Source organism: Barbus barbus (genome assembly GCF_936440315.1).
Source record: "Barbus barbus genome assembly, chromosome: 25".
NCBI lineage: Eukaryota > Metazoa > Chordata > Actinopteri > Cypriniformes > Cyprinidae > Barbus > Barbus barbus.
In genome coordinates, this window is record NC_136753.1 from 23,353,407 (window position 1) to 23,369,870 (window position 16,464).

Below are 16,464 nucleotides of genomic sequence, written 5' to 3' on the forward strand. Positions count from 1 at the left end.
ATGTTCATTATGAGATTTGATTAAAGAACGTAGACATAAACGTAAAATTATTCTCATCATATGAATGTACGGAGATGTACTGATATAAAAATTCTGGCCGATACTGCTAATTATTTTCATGCTATGGTCAAGAACCGATAAATGGACAATATTAAAATTCTATTCTACTTGGTAAAAAAAAAAAAAAAAAAAAAAAAAAAAAAAAAAAAAAATTATATATTATATATATATATATATATATATATATATATATATATATATATATATATATATATATATATATATATATATATATATATATATTTATCTCAAATAAAATACATTTTAAAAATCATTTTAAGATAGTATGTTAGATTACATGTAACAGTATTTTTTTTAATTATTAGAATTTAAAAATTTTATATTAAGTATTAGAGCATTAGATGACGGCAAAGGCAATGTAAAATTTACAAAATTTACTAAAAAAAGGAAAAAAGAAACCCCAAAGTGTAATGCAAGTTCACTCAAATTGACAAATCAAACGTGGATGCTAATCCTCCTCAAAAGTCTGTCTGTTACATATCTAAGCCAGACATCATGCAACATGTTACCTTCAGTTTGGGTCTTCCGCCTCAAAGCGCAACTTTGCATCATTCACACATGTCGACACAATCAGGGCTAGTGACTCGCCCTCGTGGAAAAGAATTGCTCGTCGCCCTCTCAAAGAGGAAATGACAGCAGCGATGACATTATGCCAAAAGGAGATCTCACTGCGAGACCAAACAGTCCCTCTAATCTCGACGGGCCTCTCCAGGCCAGAAACATATCTCGACACTACTGTGGCAACATTCTGAGAACAAAACCCCAGCACGTTTGGACAGACGTGTTTTGTCTTTTCTTTTGGGTTTTCTTCAGTTTGCTTCCAGACCTTGTAGGGCTAATGCTGGTCCGGCAGCTCATACAAACAAAGCTCGCTATTTGTTTAATAACTGATTGCTGCCATGACTACGGTAAACAGGGCCTTTTCTTTCTGTTTATGAACAAACACATCTTCTCGCAAAGAGCAATTTAACATTAACCAGGTGGAATGATCAACAGATCCCATAGGTTACACAGAGGGCGAGCCGAAATGTAAACACACTTCAGAGAAAGAGCAAGCGATGGGACGAAAAGAATGGAAGAAGGCGGGCAAGCATGTATGGACGGCAAGGTCAATGCAAATGCAGCCCGTCTTGAATAAACAGTTGGAGGAGAATCTCAAGACAAACAAACAGTCGTTCTCCTGACATTTAAAGAAGCATTAGGACGGGTGGGCTACAGCTGCTAACGGCCAACGTGAATGCAAAATAGATGGGGAAGGGGGGTGTCGCTCAACAGGCCGGATCTCGCAGACCTCGCATTCCTCCTATACGTCCGGTTCGGTCTGCGGAACAAACAGACACGCAGCATCATCCTTATTGCCTCCGCGAAAACAGCAGCAAGGAACTTGTAAAACCTGTTAAACATTACCACAGTCAATTACTCAGTAACTAGTCCTTGGAAAATATCAATTATGGCTGTGGGTTCTTGCCTATTTACAATGACAAAGCGTCGAGTTTGATTGTACTGTAAACATTCACAATGGTATTGACTAAGTATTTGATAGGTGGTGTATACATAAACAACTATTCTCTTAAAGGGATAGTTCACCTAGAAAAGGTATTGTCATTTACTCACCCTCACGTTATTGCAAATGTATGCTTTCAGAAGAATTGGAATATAGCGGTGGAGTTGTATGGACCTCTTTTATGGTGCTTTTTGTCCATTTTGGGGATTTGGCAGCATACATTTATTTCTTTGAAAAGAGAAGCTTGGACATTCTTCATAATACCTACCAGAATATATAATATTGAATATTCTATATAAATGTTTGGTGTCAGAACTTTTTTCAGCAAGGATGCATTAAATTGCTCAAAGGTAACAGTAAAGACTTCTGCTCTTTGAACACAAAATATTAAGACTGTTTACAACACTAATAATAAGGGGAATTGTTTCTTGAGCATCAAATCAGCATAGTATCAGTAATGGCTGCCAAAAAGTTTGCAATCACAGGATAAATCTACATTTTAGGGTGAGCAGATAAGTAGAATTTTCATTTGTGTGTCAAATCCTGAAACTAAAGTATTGAAAACATCCTTTTTAATCATTCCTAAGAGCGTAATGTTTTGATTTTTCAACTTCCTGTCTTCTCAGTCCAACCGTTCTCACATTCATTTAATTTAACAATCCAAATCGATTTACTACCGCTCTGAAAAGCAACAAAACCAAGTGATACAGGGGTCTAAACACATATTTATTACACATCGAGAGGAACGTAATAAGATCCTTCTGCGTGAAATCCAGATTGAAACATATCACCAGACCATCACCGCTAACCGATGCCGAAGCTCTGTAATGTTGCACACAATGATTCAAATAAATATGAACCCATTATCACACTACAAGCTAGAGAAATGAACAAGAAATGAACAATCAGGATGCCGTCAACCGGAAGACAACTCCAGCGGAGAGGCTAAATAGATGTATAATTTCAAAAGGTATACAAAACAGTTTGCCTCCTCTGAATGAATTTACGACAAAGTCTGTGCGGCGTTTAAAGCCCTGCTGTGCAAAGACTATGATGGAAGGCACAAAAGTAAGGCAGGCCACGGTATTTTTAGCGAAACAGCCAAGAGAGACCAAAGTAAATAAGAAAAAGTCTAATGAGTTTTAATGCAGCCGCTACCAGGATAGAAAGGCCAATTTTGGGATGTGGAACTACAGTCATGAGCGGTTTACGGCAAACTCCTGAGCGACTCTCCTTCAAGCGACATTCAAGGACTCGTTCACAGACAGCTTGTGATGATTAGCACACAAGCACGGTAGCGAAGATTCGGTAACCGTGAGCCGGGTCTCACCGTGAGGCATCGAACCATGGGGAAGGAGGCCTTCACTCAAAAGGCCCCACAGCACAACGGACAAATTAGAACTGTCAAACACCCGCATGCACTCAGCAAAGAAAACAAGGCATTCAATCTCCCGCATCCTCTGGGACTGGCCAAAGTGCATATTGTTTTAATATTATTTAAAATTGTGTCATATATTTTTAATCATTGTTACTCGAAATTCGTGCAAGGAACGCTCCCGTGGGTGGAGAGAACGCGGACTTTTGCACAGAGGAAATGTGTCAAATGCGTATTTGTGGGACAGGGAGTTTAGCCTCGTAAACTTTGTCTAATTAATATTTCCAGTCTAAACCATGAGAGGGCCTGTATTATTAGAAACATTATCTTGGGGGTAAATTACCCAGTTGCACTGCCATAGTGTCAATTGGCATTAATGAAAAAAGGCAACAAAATAACTACCGCCAAGCAGAGCAACCTGGATACTCAATGCATGATTTACAGGCCCAATAGCATAACAACATCATACTGCTTGTTAAAAATGACTGCAAATTTACAAATACAAATATATGTGATTGAAAAGGCACTAAAATTACAGTATTTGCTATAGTAGTTAGATTTTTTTACATTAAGTACAATATGAAAAGACTATGTAAAAATCTATGTAAAAATTTAAAAAGTATGTAAAAATCTGAATTCATTAACGTTTTTCTTAAAAAAAAAAAAAAAAACTACCACATTGTAATTCCCATCACATTTTAAATTTTGTGTTGTGCTTTCCAGCAAAAAAAAAAAAAAAGAAAAAATATATTATATCTGTCCCAGTCCAAAGTTAATTACGCACAAATTTTGAAAATATTAATACATTTTTATGATTTCTATATGTTGGAAATGATGATAGTTATCATAAAAATGTATATGTTCACAATTTGTGCGTAATTTCACAAAATTGCAAAATTAACTTTGGACTGGGACAGAGTCCAAAAAAAAAACCAAAAAGATAAAAAAGCATTTGGAAAGCTGCAAAAAATTGATTAAATAAAAAATAACAATAATAAGGCAAAGATAAAAGTTTCTAATAGTTTTAAAGTGACCTTCGAGTAATAAAAAATAAAATTAAAAAATCAACCCGTTGGACATAAAATTGCCTGAAGTTGTAGAAACACTCAAACATAAGCAAAAAAAATTAATTATCAACTGTAATTATGCAAATAAGAGCTCAGGTCTGTGTTGCTGTTTGTGAAGTTTTTACATGAGAAATTATCATCAAAAGCTCTAATAACAACCATAATTGCCTTCTGATTTGTCAATACATGACAAGAAAATGTTAACACAATCACTCTATAAACACTTTTTTTTAAACGCTTACAGCGTTGATTACAAAATGCACAATAGGTCACGCTCATCGACATTCGTTTGGCTTTAACAGGCATAAACATGCTGTAGATCTCAGCGATTTTCAGAGCTTGCATGCACAAAACCTAATTTCTGCACAAAAACATTTGACGTCACAGCTCAAGTCTGTGAACATAAGCAAAAACCATAGGGGAAGCCCGAAAGACTACTTTGCAACATTTAGAAATCCGTTGGCCTCTCTATAGTTTTATACAACAAAGATTCCTCACCGCAATCAACCACAACATCGCTTGGTATAGTTTCCATCCTGCATACTAATATCGAGAAAGGGATATTGAACAGCTGTGAGGTGCCGGTGTCAAATTGTAGCGTTATGCTCAAAAGCGAAATATCTTTCTGAATGTTTACTACAAAATGCGTGTGGCAAAATGAGCAGACATATGCCATGCTGATGTCAGGCACCAGGTTTGTTCTTAAGAGGCATAAACATTTCAAAATACTGAAAGGGTTAAAAAGAAAGGGTTGAGTCCCCTGTCTTCCATTAAACAGTTAAACCAAAGGTAAAGGGCATGCTGGGGGTAAACGGCAGAAGACCTTGCGTGAAACCGACGAGCGCTTTAATGGAATCGGCTTTTTAACAACTCTTTTTTTGTGTTAAATACAGTCTGTGTCAGGGAGATGCGTCCCACCCATAAAGCAAGCGTAATGACAACGTACAGTGGGCACTAACGCAAGGACATAGTTCATCATGCCATTTTCTGCAATTCCCAGCTGATTAGGGTCATTATGTTGGAACCCTGATTTATGCTGTCATTTCCTCTCACCCTATCCTGCATCAATGAATCTTAATGAATTGGTAAATAAGGGTGAGGATTACACTCTGCGACACCGAAACATTCCTCACCCTCCACGCCACCAGATTTATGGAGCCAATTAGGGACTAACGGAGAAAATTGGCTGGCAGGAAAATAATATTCTTTATGGTACAAAATGGAAAAGCATTCATGCTGAAGGGCAATTGTATTGTCAGCATTAAGTCCATAAAATATCCCCTCCACCCAGAGAAAGAGATAGAGAGACAAACTTTTTTGGCAATCATTCTAAAATTACAAAACGAAATCACATTCAGAAAAGAAGAGTTTTTTTGAGAGCAAAAGCATTTTATTTATCACTTCCCAATAAGGCTATTTACCAGACTCCAAATGATTAAGCTCTAAACTATAAATTGTACTGACCAGCAAAAACAAGCGAAATATGTTTAGTCTTCGTAAAAAAATTTCTACCTTCAATTCTAACGCTCATGCAATTTTCTATTTTTTTTTTTTTTTTTTTTTTTAATTGCATGAGCAATATTTTGTATATATATAAAAAACAAAACATACATAAATAACAAAGAATCAATTACGAGAATTAAGAGGGTGACACTGTAGGATTTACTGCGGGTGCATTAAGGAGCCGTCGACATAAACGTGATAGGGTAAAAAGGGATTTAATAAACACATGCACCCTGCTCGTCCCGTGACCATGAATCATGCACTGGCACACAAATCGCCCTTTAAACCAATCAGTCTTCTCCATGATCAAAACAACAGCGCCCGCCGCGTAACAGCTAACCAACATTGTGCTTCAGCTCTTTAATGTTTTTTTTTCCTGAGATGACAAAAAGTGGGAATACAAAAAGATGGCCAGGAGAAAAAGAATATGAGGCAGGGAAAAAAACGCAAGTATCTGCGAAAAAAAAGCCTGAAGTGAGACCCACCTCTTCCTATTAATGGCAGCATCTTAGAGGCACACTCAGTGTGCTAACGAGCCCCCTTTATGTATTACATATTGTGACTAGACTCGGAGCGTAACAGCGGCTCTCCACATCAAACACGCCAAGGCCTGTTATTAGATGGAGGGCTGGGAGAGAGGCTGTGTGAAAAGAAGTGGAAAATTAAAGTTGAAGCCAAGCAGGAAAGGCCTTAATTTACTGGCATGTACAGTATGCAAATGAGATTACTCTCTGCTTAACTGCATCATTTATGTCCATAATAACGGCATCATCATTATGGGACTCAAATTAAATTACAGCGTAATTAGCATATCAAAGTGATTGGTTAAAGTTTAAAACAAATACCTAATTTTCGCTAATGAAAAGCTGTAATCGACGCTCATGTAACTCAGAATGAAAACAGCCAAAACAAATATGTATTTTCAAGTGGCGGGAAGCTGGGTGAGGGCTCTTTTCTCGCTCAAACGAGACGAGGGAGGGGCTTACGGAGGCTGGATGCATCTTACCTGGCGGACTTCACACCCTCAGCTTCAATTTCCTAGAGATGCTCTGATCAAAGGTACCATTTCCTACACTTGCCACTTTGGAGCTCATCAATAAAATACAAAATCACTTCACGGCTGATCCGATGGGTGGGAGAGGGGGGAAAGTGAAAGAAATATGTGAGAGAGATGGGGGTGGGATGACATCTGAGGGCTTATAAACTTACATTTGAAAGGGGAAGGAAAACACCTCCACTTTCCAGCCGAATTATCATGAATAATGACATTTAACTATTGCCGTTTACCAAAAGCAACTGCACCAGAAATGACAGCACTGCAACCCAAATCATCCCACAAAAAAACCCTCAAACCTGGACTCGACGGATCACAAAAACACAGTTTCTGTGATGCATTCTCCTTTTTTTTGATCCGTAGCTTTAAGACTTTCATGTCGCCACATTATTGATCTCATTCCGAATTTATGACGCACTTCTCCGTTCCTGGAGCAAAGTCTGAGGTCTCAACTCTCAGACATAAGTCAATCTCTCCTCACCAACCCCCCCAGGACTTGGTCTCAATTGACTTGGCCAAACCGCACCAACAAACCAATCAAAGCCTGTGCACATTACTCTTGAAAATTTAAAGAAGTGCTATTTTATTTTATTCTATTCATTGAGGAATCCATTATAGGCCGTATTGCTAAGAAGTATGTAAATGATGTGCCTTTCAAGGTAGAGTCGGGGCAGAATCCTCTCCATCAACTAATGACACCGCTCATTACATGCAGAACAGAGCGGAATGAAAGTGCTCCTGTCTGCGGCAGCATCTTCTCTGTGTAAATCCCTATGAAATGCTAAAATCTCACTTCTAATTAAAGGATACTAAGTCCAAATGTACCTAGGCGCCAGTAACATAAATTTTATTAATGTTTTTTTTTTTTTTTTTTTTTTTCGCTGTTGCAGCTGTGCATAGGCTTCATTCCATTAATTTATATTTAATACCACGGCTGCTCAAGCATTCTTCTCTTTTTTGCTTTCATTGCCCTTTTTATTCCTTTCTTTTCAATCGCTTGTGGCCCACGATTACAAACAGATGCTCACTGTGAGCAGAGGCATCATTATGGGGTTGTGAAACTATAGTTTTTTGCAGGTGCACGAGCGCTTGGCCACACAGACGTTTGCACAAACAGTCTCATGCTCACATGAGGTGCTAAAACTATCTATCAGAAAAAAAACAACACAGTAAACCGGTATGGCCTCTCTGAGCCTGTACACATTTACTGTATTTACACATGTCTGCATGTAAACATGTTTACAAAAAGCATGCAGCCATTCTTCGAATTCGACCTTGAAGTCTGCAAACAACAGCCACACAAAGTTCATTAAGAGAAGGTTAAAAACAATGCCATTCCCTTTTGCCTGAAAGACAAAGCTGGCTTTGTGCATTGCTTTTTCTAAAGCACAAAATGCAAGGAAAATTGATCACTTTGGTATCACTGTTGAATTAAAAAGCCTACCTAATGGTTAGTATGAAATACGGCCTAATTAGGGCTTTGGTTTTATAGCGCCTGTTAACGTAGTTATCACTTACAACACTGTAATGTCAAAATCAATACAGATTACTTATGTCCTATCCGCCTCCATTCCACAAGGTGACAATAGTTTATCTGTCTTTGCACTTATTAGGCAGGATTGAGCCAGACAGCGTTTTGAATAAAGAACCAAAACTCAATCTATGCATCCCTGTTCATATGGTATTACTCACACAACCAAACCTAATCAAAGCAATTTATTTCAGCCTGAAAGTAGCAAAACACTTCACAGCAAAATATTGTCACTGATTTCACTACTGTCTAAAAAACAGACTTACAAAACACGAGGGGAGAAAGGCAGCTGTTTGAGTAAATCAAATCTTTTAGTGAAAACTGGCAAAAATAAAATCCTCAAAAAAAAAAGTTATAATAATGTATAATGTTACAATATATTATAATTAGCTTAAAAGAAAAATCAAATCTGTTTTTGGATCACTAACAAATTTATATTTATATTTTCATGGCAATTAAACATTTCTTTACCAATTCTCATAATTAAATAAATAAATGTGAAAAACAGACAGAGATAGAGAAAAACAGACCTATGGAGAGATGGATTAATGGATGCATGGATACAAAGTCAATTATTAATGTTTAGACATATTAAATTCAAATTGAAAATATCTGCATGTTTTTATAGTGTCAAATATATTTTTTATTGTACATACTATTTTTTTTAATAATTATATTATTTTAAAATATTACTCTTCTCTTTAAAGTCATTCATATAACAGTTCCATAAGATTCACCAATATAAAGAAATAGAGGACATGTCAAACTTGCAAATATAAATGTAAAGGAAAAAAGGATGCTAAAAAATAAAAATGCAGGGAAAAACACAGCAAAATTCTAATCTCAATTTAAAGCCATGTTATGACAATATACCAATAGATAAGGTGTAGCCTACACTGAAGTGTCTATCTGATTCAGATCTAAGGTTACAGTGGCTGACCTTCAACATTCCTCAATGTCCCAGAATGCCATTCATCTACAGCTGCAGATAACGCTGAGTAAATATCATAAGCATGAGGATTTTAGGATTGAGGTGAGGCCGGCCACATCCTTAACCTACAAGGAAGAGGGTGAAGCGAGATCTACCCTTTAAGGGCCCTTTCCTCTGCTGTAAGCCATATCCATGTCCTGTCATTTCTCTTGGCATTAGCGTTCTTCATCGTCCCTTTGATGAAGGCTCCTTCACCTAATCATAAGCCATGTGTTCTGAAAACCTGCATTAAATCGCATTCAGATTCTTACACACGTTACAGACACAAGCAGAATGAAAGTCCTAAAGATACTCACCAATCAGAGAAGAGAATAAAAGAGCTTGATTGGGTCTCGTGTATGAGGGTGCAGTGGAGAGAGGAGGGACACAACCTGTGACTGCACTAATCTGTGCTGAAACACACCAACCCTTATCCCCTGCTGATATATACATAAACAAGACAAACACAGGCAACCAGTGAACAGGCAACCACAACAAACAAAAGGGTGAAAAACTGAAAGAGAAAGAGAGAGAAAAAGAGAGAGAGAGAGGGAGGGAGAGATACAAGATGAAAGAGAGAAGTACTATTAAAGTCATTTAGTAGAAAAAGGCAAAGGTAGAAAGTACAAAACTAAATTTAAAAATCACCTTAAGCTTACCCTAAAAACTAAAGATACTAAAGAAATAAATATTCAGATAAAAATCTTTTTAAATCAAAATATTATTTTTATAAATTTATTATCAAAGTATTAATTCATGACTTCATGACAATTAATACTTTCCTAATTCTAACTGCAAAAATAAATTAAATTTATTTTTTAAATTTTTAAATTAAAAATATCTGATTATGAATAATAATTTAAAATACAAAAGGCAATAGCATTGTTTTAGATCATTAAGAAATTTATCATCATATTTTCATGCCAATTAATAAGAATTCTTCTCAAATACCATAATGGCAAAATAAAAAAAATAAAAAAAAATAAACATGATAGATAAATAAATAAATAAATAAATAAATAACACTAAAATTGCTTTAGACCGTTAGACTGTAAATATAAATATAATTTAGACTGCATTATATTTTGGTATTATGGTAGAAATGGAAGAAATGTCATGAAAATATATATAAAATAAAACAAAATAAAAATTTTATTTAGGGAAAATGAACCATCCTGCACTAATGTTTTGTCCAAGCAGATGCTCTCTAGAATTAGAATAACCCTTGCCTTAAAGAAACTGATTGCCTTAAAGAAACTGATTGTGCATGATGTAAAGTAAAGCCCATTGGCTACTGGCTTTCTTGAAATGGCCTGCCCCAACTTCCTGCTTCAATAGGAAATTGGTTAATGCAGCAAACACACCGGTGTTAATGAAGCCATTTCATAAGGAAGGATGAAATATGAGCGGCTGTAGACCGAGAGAAAGAGAACCCAGTGAGGCAAAAAGCCTAAATATCATTAGCAAACACGTGCCGAGACGTGGGTAAGGTTGAATAAAGTAATAATGAGAGGCAAGGCCTGTGACATTTGTTTCTTATTGTCTAAGTGGCAGTTTAAAAGCCTCTACCCTGGGCCGGGCCCCTAGCCTTCCTTCTGCACGGTTTTAACAGAGATGAAACCATATTAGGACGTGTATGCTAAAGTAAACAATAACATAGTTGCAATGAGATGGAAATTTTTCAGCTAATGGTGTTTGTCATTCCTGTTTTCAGTCCTGGACTTAAGCTCTTTACTTCTTTTTTTTCCACGTCTTCTTTCTTTTTTTTCTCTCTCTCCCTCCCTCCCTCGAGCTTGGGAGGACTGTGTTTATGAATAACAACTAAAGCGGCCGGTCCACGACCCGGTGCAAAACACACAGTAAATAGATCTGCTTTTAACATGCCTGTTCACTTTATTTGTTTGATATGTTGAATTAGCTTTCAGTCTAAAGTGAAAGAAAAAAAAAAATCAGAGACAAGTAAAGTGCATGCTATTTTGTCCATGTAATAACTTTAATTGAAGTTATATTTCAGTATTATACAATATTTTAGCCAAAAAGATTAGACAACGCCGCTCAGAAAAAGTTTGAAAGAGAGGGATTTAAAAAAAACAAAAAAAAAGAAGATTTCTTCAAAGCAGAGGGTCTTTTTTTGGATCCAAGGATGCAAACCGAACCAGATCCCTGTTGCAGACCCCCTGATTCTCATAAATCTCAATCAAAATCCTTATACAATCTCAATGTACTTTATCTAACATTATATACCCACATTCTCAAGATGTATATTATTATTTGAATATTTCATTAAAAACTCTAGTATATAATATTTCATACTTATTTATATTCCGTAGTTTAATATTATAGCATCTCTACCGTTTTCGCCATATAACGGTCAGCCAAAAAACCTTACCTTTTTACAGCTTTCAGTTTATTATTTTGAACCAAATAAATCAATGAATTTTGAATCAGTTTAGAAATGTTTAAGACACCTGGAAATTTGAACTCAATTTGAAAAAAGCTAACGTAAAGCACCATTAAATTAGTACTTAAGCAAAACCTTTGCATAAATAATCAACCAAAGCAATGTTTGTTTTTATATATGCTATTGTGAAATCAGTTACCTTTCCATACAAAGGAACATTAGTGCATTACATTTATTGCATACACAATATTTTTGCAATTCCATTTGGTGCCAAAAGCGGCACAGAAATTACACACTTCATCTTTAACAAAGTCCAAAGTCAAACTCTTATTACGGAGTATAAAAGCCACAACAAAACTTCAGCTAACCAGTGTAGGCGTATCTCCTTTCCTCCCCACAGCACAAATACACTCCCCCTCTCTCTGTGTCTGTCTCACACACACACACACACACACCTTTCAAATGCAAGCTGTTTATTTACTTAATGTTAAAGCTATTCCATTAAGCAGCCAGGCCCAGGTGCTTCATCCCTAAAAGGGATTTTGCTTCCTCAAATAAATACCACGGCAAGGCACTGCCAAAATTGTATTGACCATGAATATAACAAATGTTATACATAACAGATAGGGAACAATAAACATCAACCTATGCGAGTCATTAAGGACATATACTTTAAATTTCAGTGAATGCTTGGAGCTTAAAATGATTTATGAACATAATCTGATCATTGTAAGGTGTATTTTTAAGGAAGGCAAGCTAAGATTAAGCCTATATTGTATGGCTTACCTGCTTATGTTCAACAATGTGCTAATGATTTCACTTTCGTCTTATCAAAATGAGTTCAACCGTGTGGTGTATTTGCATTGCTAGTATAAAGAAAACAAAACGCCTAGAGGGGAAAAAAACACAACCTTAAGAAAAAAAAAGGAGCAAATGCATTCATTTGATGTTGGAAGTACCGTCTATAATCATTCTATCGTTCAATTTGACCCATTTAAAATACGGTCATCTCTTTTCAGCTGGATGAAGAAATTGAAAAGTGATGCAAAAAAAGAAAGAAAAAACAGAGTATGTCTTCAGATGAAAAGAAGACAAACTGAGCTTTGTGATATATGTGACAAACACTCTCGCACACACTCCTCGCAGAGCGTTTTTGTGGACAGATTTCCCTTTCATCTCTCTGAAGACAACTCCTCTGACAGAAGCCGAGACTGCTGCCTGCCTGCCTGCCATCACTTCCATTCAGTACAAAGATTCTGTCACGAAGACTCGCTCCGACGCAGTGGCAGACCAACTATATCAAAGCCTTTCCTCCTCTAAGAGAACAGAATTCATTCAGTTATTAATACCAAGACAAATATAATGGATTTGTAATTGTCATTTTCCAATAAGCATTTAGAGAAGAGCCTCATTCTGCACTTTCTAGTAAATAAAACAGCATCTAACTTTTATTAGTAATAAGTCAGTAGAGACACAAATCTGTCAGATATGTTAGATAAAATAGCCTAGTACCATCAGATTTTCAGTTTACTAAACAATGAATTTGGAATCAGTTAAGAAATGTTTTAGCTTAAAGCACCATAAAAGTAGTCCAAAAGTAAGACCTTTGCATGAATCAAAAACCAAAGCAATATCTTTGATACATGCCATTGTGAAATCAGTTACTGTCCATACAAAGAAGTATGCATTAAGTTAATTGCACAAACAAAACTGTTCGATATGTTGGATAAAATATTATCTAACACAAAAATAACCTAGAAGGAAAAGTAGCTAGTTAAAAACAAAAAAAACAAAACAAAAAAAACAAACATGGTGATTTGGACATATTCCACCTCTGAGGTTTTGTCCTTTGCAACTGTTTCCAATCATACAACATCATAATTTTGGCATAATTTGGCCAACAGTTCTTTAACAGTACCATTAAAAAATAAATAAATAAAAAATAGCACCATGGCAATTCCATTCTTTTTTCTAATTATTGCAATCGTCCATACTGTATTTCTATGGTATTATCATTACACACTTCCACAATACAGAACAATGCTGACACTTTCATGATTAACAAAAAAAAGAGAAGCTGGCGCTAATTCTTTCGTTTCAGATGTTACTGCTCGAAAAATTCTTTTTATTACAGCAGAGTTATAAACCTCTCTGGAGTTATGCACACAGGCACATAAACAACTGTGTGACTAGCATAAGCATTTAACTTTCTCGTTAGCAATCTCCCCCGTGTGGCGCTTTAGCCATGCTGGCTTGTTTATTATGTTCATAGCTTTGGCAGAAAAAGAGATTTAAGTGAACTCCTACGAATCGGAAGCACTTGCAAATGCATAGAAACACACTCAGCTGTAGAAACAGGGGAATTAGGGGCTTACCAAATGCTAATGCTAATACAAAGCAATTTTCAACCCGATGCTGATACACAGAATTACATTTTTTTTTGTAGTAAGCAATAAAATGTATTCGGAAGAGCTATTACATGGACCCTAATCCACCCCTGTGCCCTAACACGCATCAATATACAACTTTTCATTTGGTGTTACCTCAGAATTTCCATCTTTGTGGTTGCCGTAAAACGAGAGGATGAGGCAAATAAAGTAAATAATCAAGTGTATGATCTTCAGAGGCATTCCAATTTAGCCCTTGGCAGGCACCACACAGCATGCAAATATCATATTTTCCCCTGCTATTTAGCTTTGAAAATGTACTCCGAGTTTAAGTGGATATACACTTACTTTAACTTATGGAAGTGTGGTTGAGTGGGAATAGGACTGTATCAGTCATCCATACAGAAATAAAGGTGCGTTTCTGCCAAGAGGTGGACTGAATTAAATATATAAGTTTTTTGCGTTAGAACAAAGTGTATGATAAATAAAAAAAGTTTCAAAAGTTGTAAAGTTATCAAAATCCAAATTCTTCAGTATCATTCTTGTCATAATCTCCAAATTCTTTTTACTGAAAAAAAAAAAAAAAAAAAAAAAGTCAAAGGACATAGATACTGGTTGCTATAAAGTTTTTAGTGTAATGACAAAAGAGTGAGGTCAACAGACTAATGATGCAGAAAGAAGGCAGGGGCAGCTTTTTAAGAAGGTGTATATGGTAAGAAAAACAGAAAGAGAAAAACACAGACATAGTGAACTAGGTTTGGGTATTTGGGTGTGTGTGAATGTGTCTGTAAGCATGAGCTCATGGGAAAGGATGGGAAGTCCCTTCCTTGTCCACAATGTTAGAGATAGAACAGACACACAAACTCGATCCCTCTCACACCCTGTGCCTTAATACTCTGCGTGAACACCCCTATTTCACTTCTATGGTTTGCTCCGTTCTCCATGGCAGCTGTTTAGGGCTGTTCCATTCTGGAACAGACAGGTTGGGAAACCTGTTTGGAAACCAAATATCTTTTCACACATCGTTTGGTGCCACTACTGGCTATATTATCCTCATCATATCCTCATTTCTGATAATTCAAAAAGTCTTGTTAATAATTGACAATGACTGTTTTAAATATGTTGATTTCTCAGCAACTCAACAAGGACTGATAAAAACCAAATCGCTTCTTGAAAACAAGAAACATGAGGAACAATGGAAATAAAAGACCTGTGCAGTTAGGCAAATAAGCCGTCCTCTTTAGCGGTAAACTTTGACAAAAATAAACGACCTCTCCTTTTCTCTCAACCTTTTTAAAAACATACAAACACAAAAGCTTCAACAAATCAAGTGATTCATTAAACTAGATATAGAATAATAGCACAAGACCTGCCCTCTGTAGTCAACAAACACACACACGAACACGTACTACATCCACACTCATACACAGCTCCACTGGAGTCCAATAACTAATCATTTGTTTACCTTCTCCAAGGACTTGCTTATTTGCGGCCGTCTTCAGTTCCAGCGCTGTGTTTAACCTCCCTGCCCTACAGAGACAACAAGCACAGAGGAAAAGCTGTAGATGTAAAATTACTGCAGCTGTCATAAACCATCAGTCATCTCTGTGCGTACAAAATGACATTAAAAGTAAGCTATTTTGGTAAGCTATTTTGATGGTGCAGACAAACTAATGAGGACTCAATTGTGGACATACAGAATAAGCACATCATCTACTAAACAGAACTTGAGAACAGAAAAACACGCTTTTATCTTTTAACCGTTAACTACAATATGGAAATGTGTGATTCATCGCCCTTAATGCATTTCATTTTCAGGGTTAAACTTTAACTTTATATCAAGCAACAGTTGTACAGTAGAGTTTACAATAAATCTGCAACTAAAACTAGATTAGTTACCAAAACATATCATAATACCATTTTTGTGCATACACAATACCTGTTTTTAAACTTTTTAAAAGATGTCTCGTGAACAAAATGCTGCATTTATTTGATCAAAAAGACATTTTACATTTTGAATTATATATATATATATATATATATATATTATTTTTTTTTTTTTTTATTTCTGTGAGAAATTTTCAGCATTAGTCCAGTCTTCAAGGACAGATGGTTCTTCAGAAATAATTTTAATATGCTGATTTGGTGCTCAAGAAACATTTCATATTATTATCAATGTTGAAAACAGTTGTGCTGCTTAATTGTTTTTTTTGCAAACCATGATAATTTTTTTTTTTTAGGATTATTTTATGAATAAGAGAAACTTCAAAGGAATAGCGTTTATTTTAAATAGAAATCTTTTGAAAAAGTATCATTTTTTGGGCATGGTGTCACTACTACTAATATGTATTACCATGGTATTCTTGGAAGTACCATGAAATACAACATAAACCCATAATGCATGAATTTCAGTTTCAAAGCATCATAGAATCTGCCACAGTGCCTTTTTATAAAGTACCGCTTCCTAAAAGCCAGTGAGGCAAACTAGCTCACATTTACAGCCTCAATATACTCTAAGAGCATATTCTCATGCTAGACTATTGAGAAAGATACTATAGGCCAGCATCCCTTGGGCATTTGAATAAAAGCAT

At 35.9% G+C, this 16,464-nt stretch overlaps 1 protein-coding gene across 4 annotated transcripts in view; it reads right to left on the reverse strand.

The window, feature by feature from the left end:
• Positions 1 to 16,464, reverse strand: part of LOC306845105 (forkhead box protein P1-B) — a 179,730-nt gene that overhangs the window by 103,547 nt on the left and 59,719 nt on the right. For 3 of the 4 annotated variants that reach the window (XM_079377684.1, XM_079377685.1, XM_079377686.1), the window contains one exon: positions 15,339 to 15,403. The exons of the other annotated variant lie outside the window; for it this stretch is intronic. The gene's annotated coding sequence lies outside the window, so the exon portion shown is untranslated. The remainder of the gene's footprint in view (positions 1 to 15,338; positions 15,404 to 16,464) is intronic. 4 annotated transcript variants of the gene reach the window in all.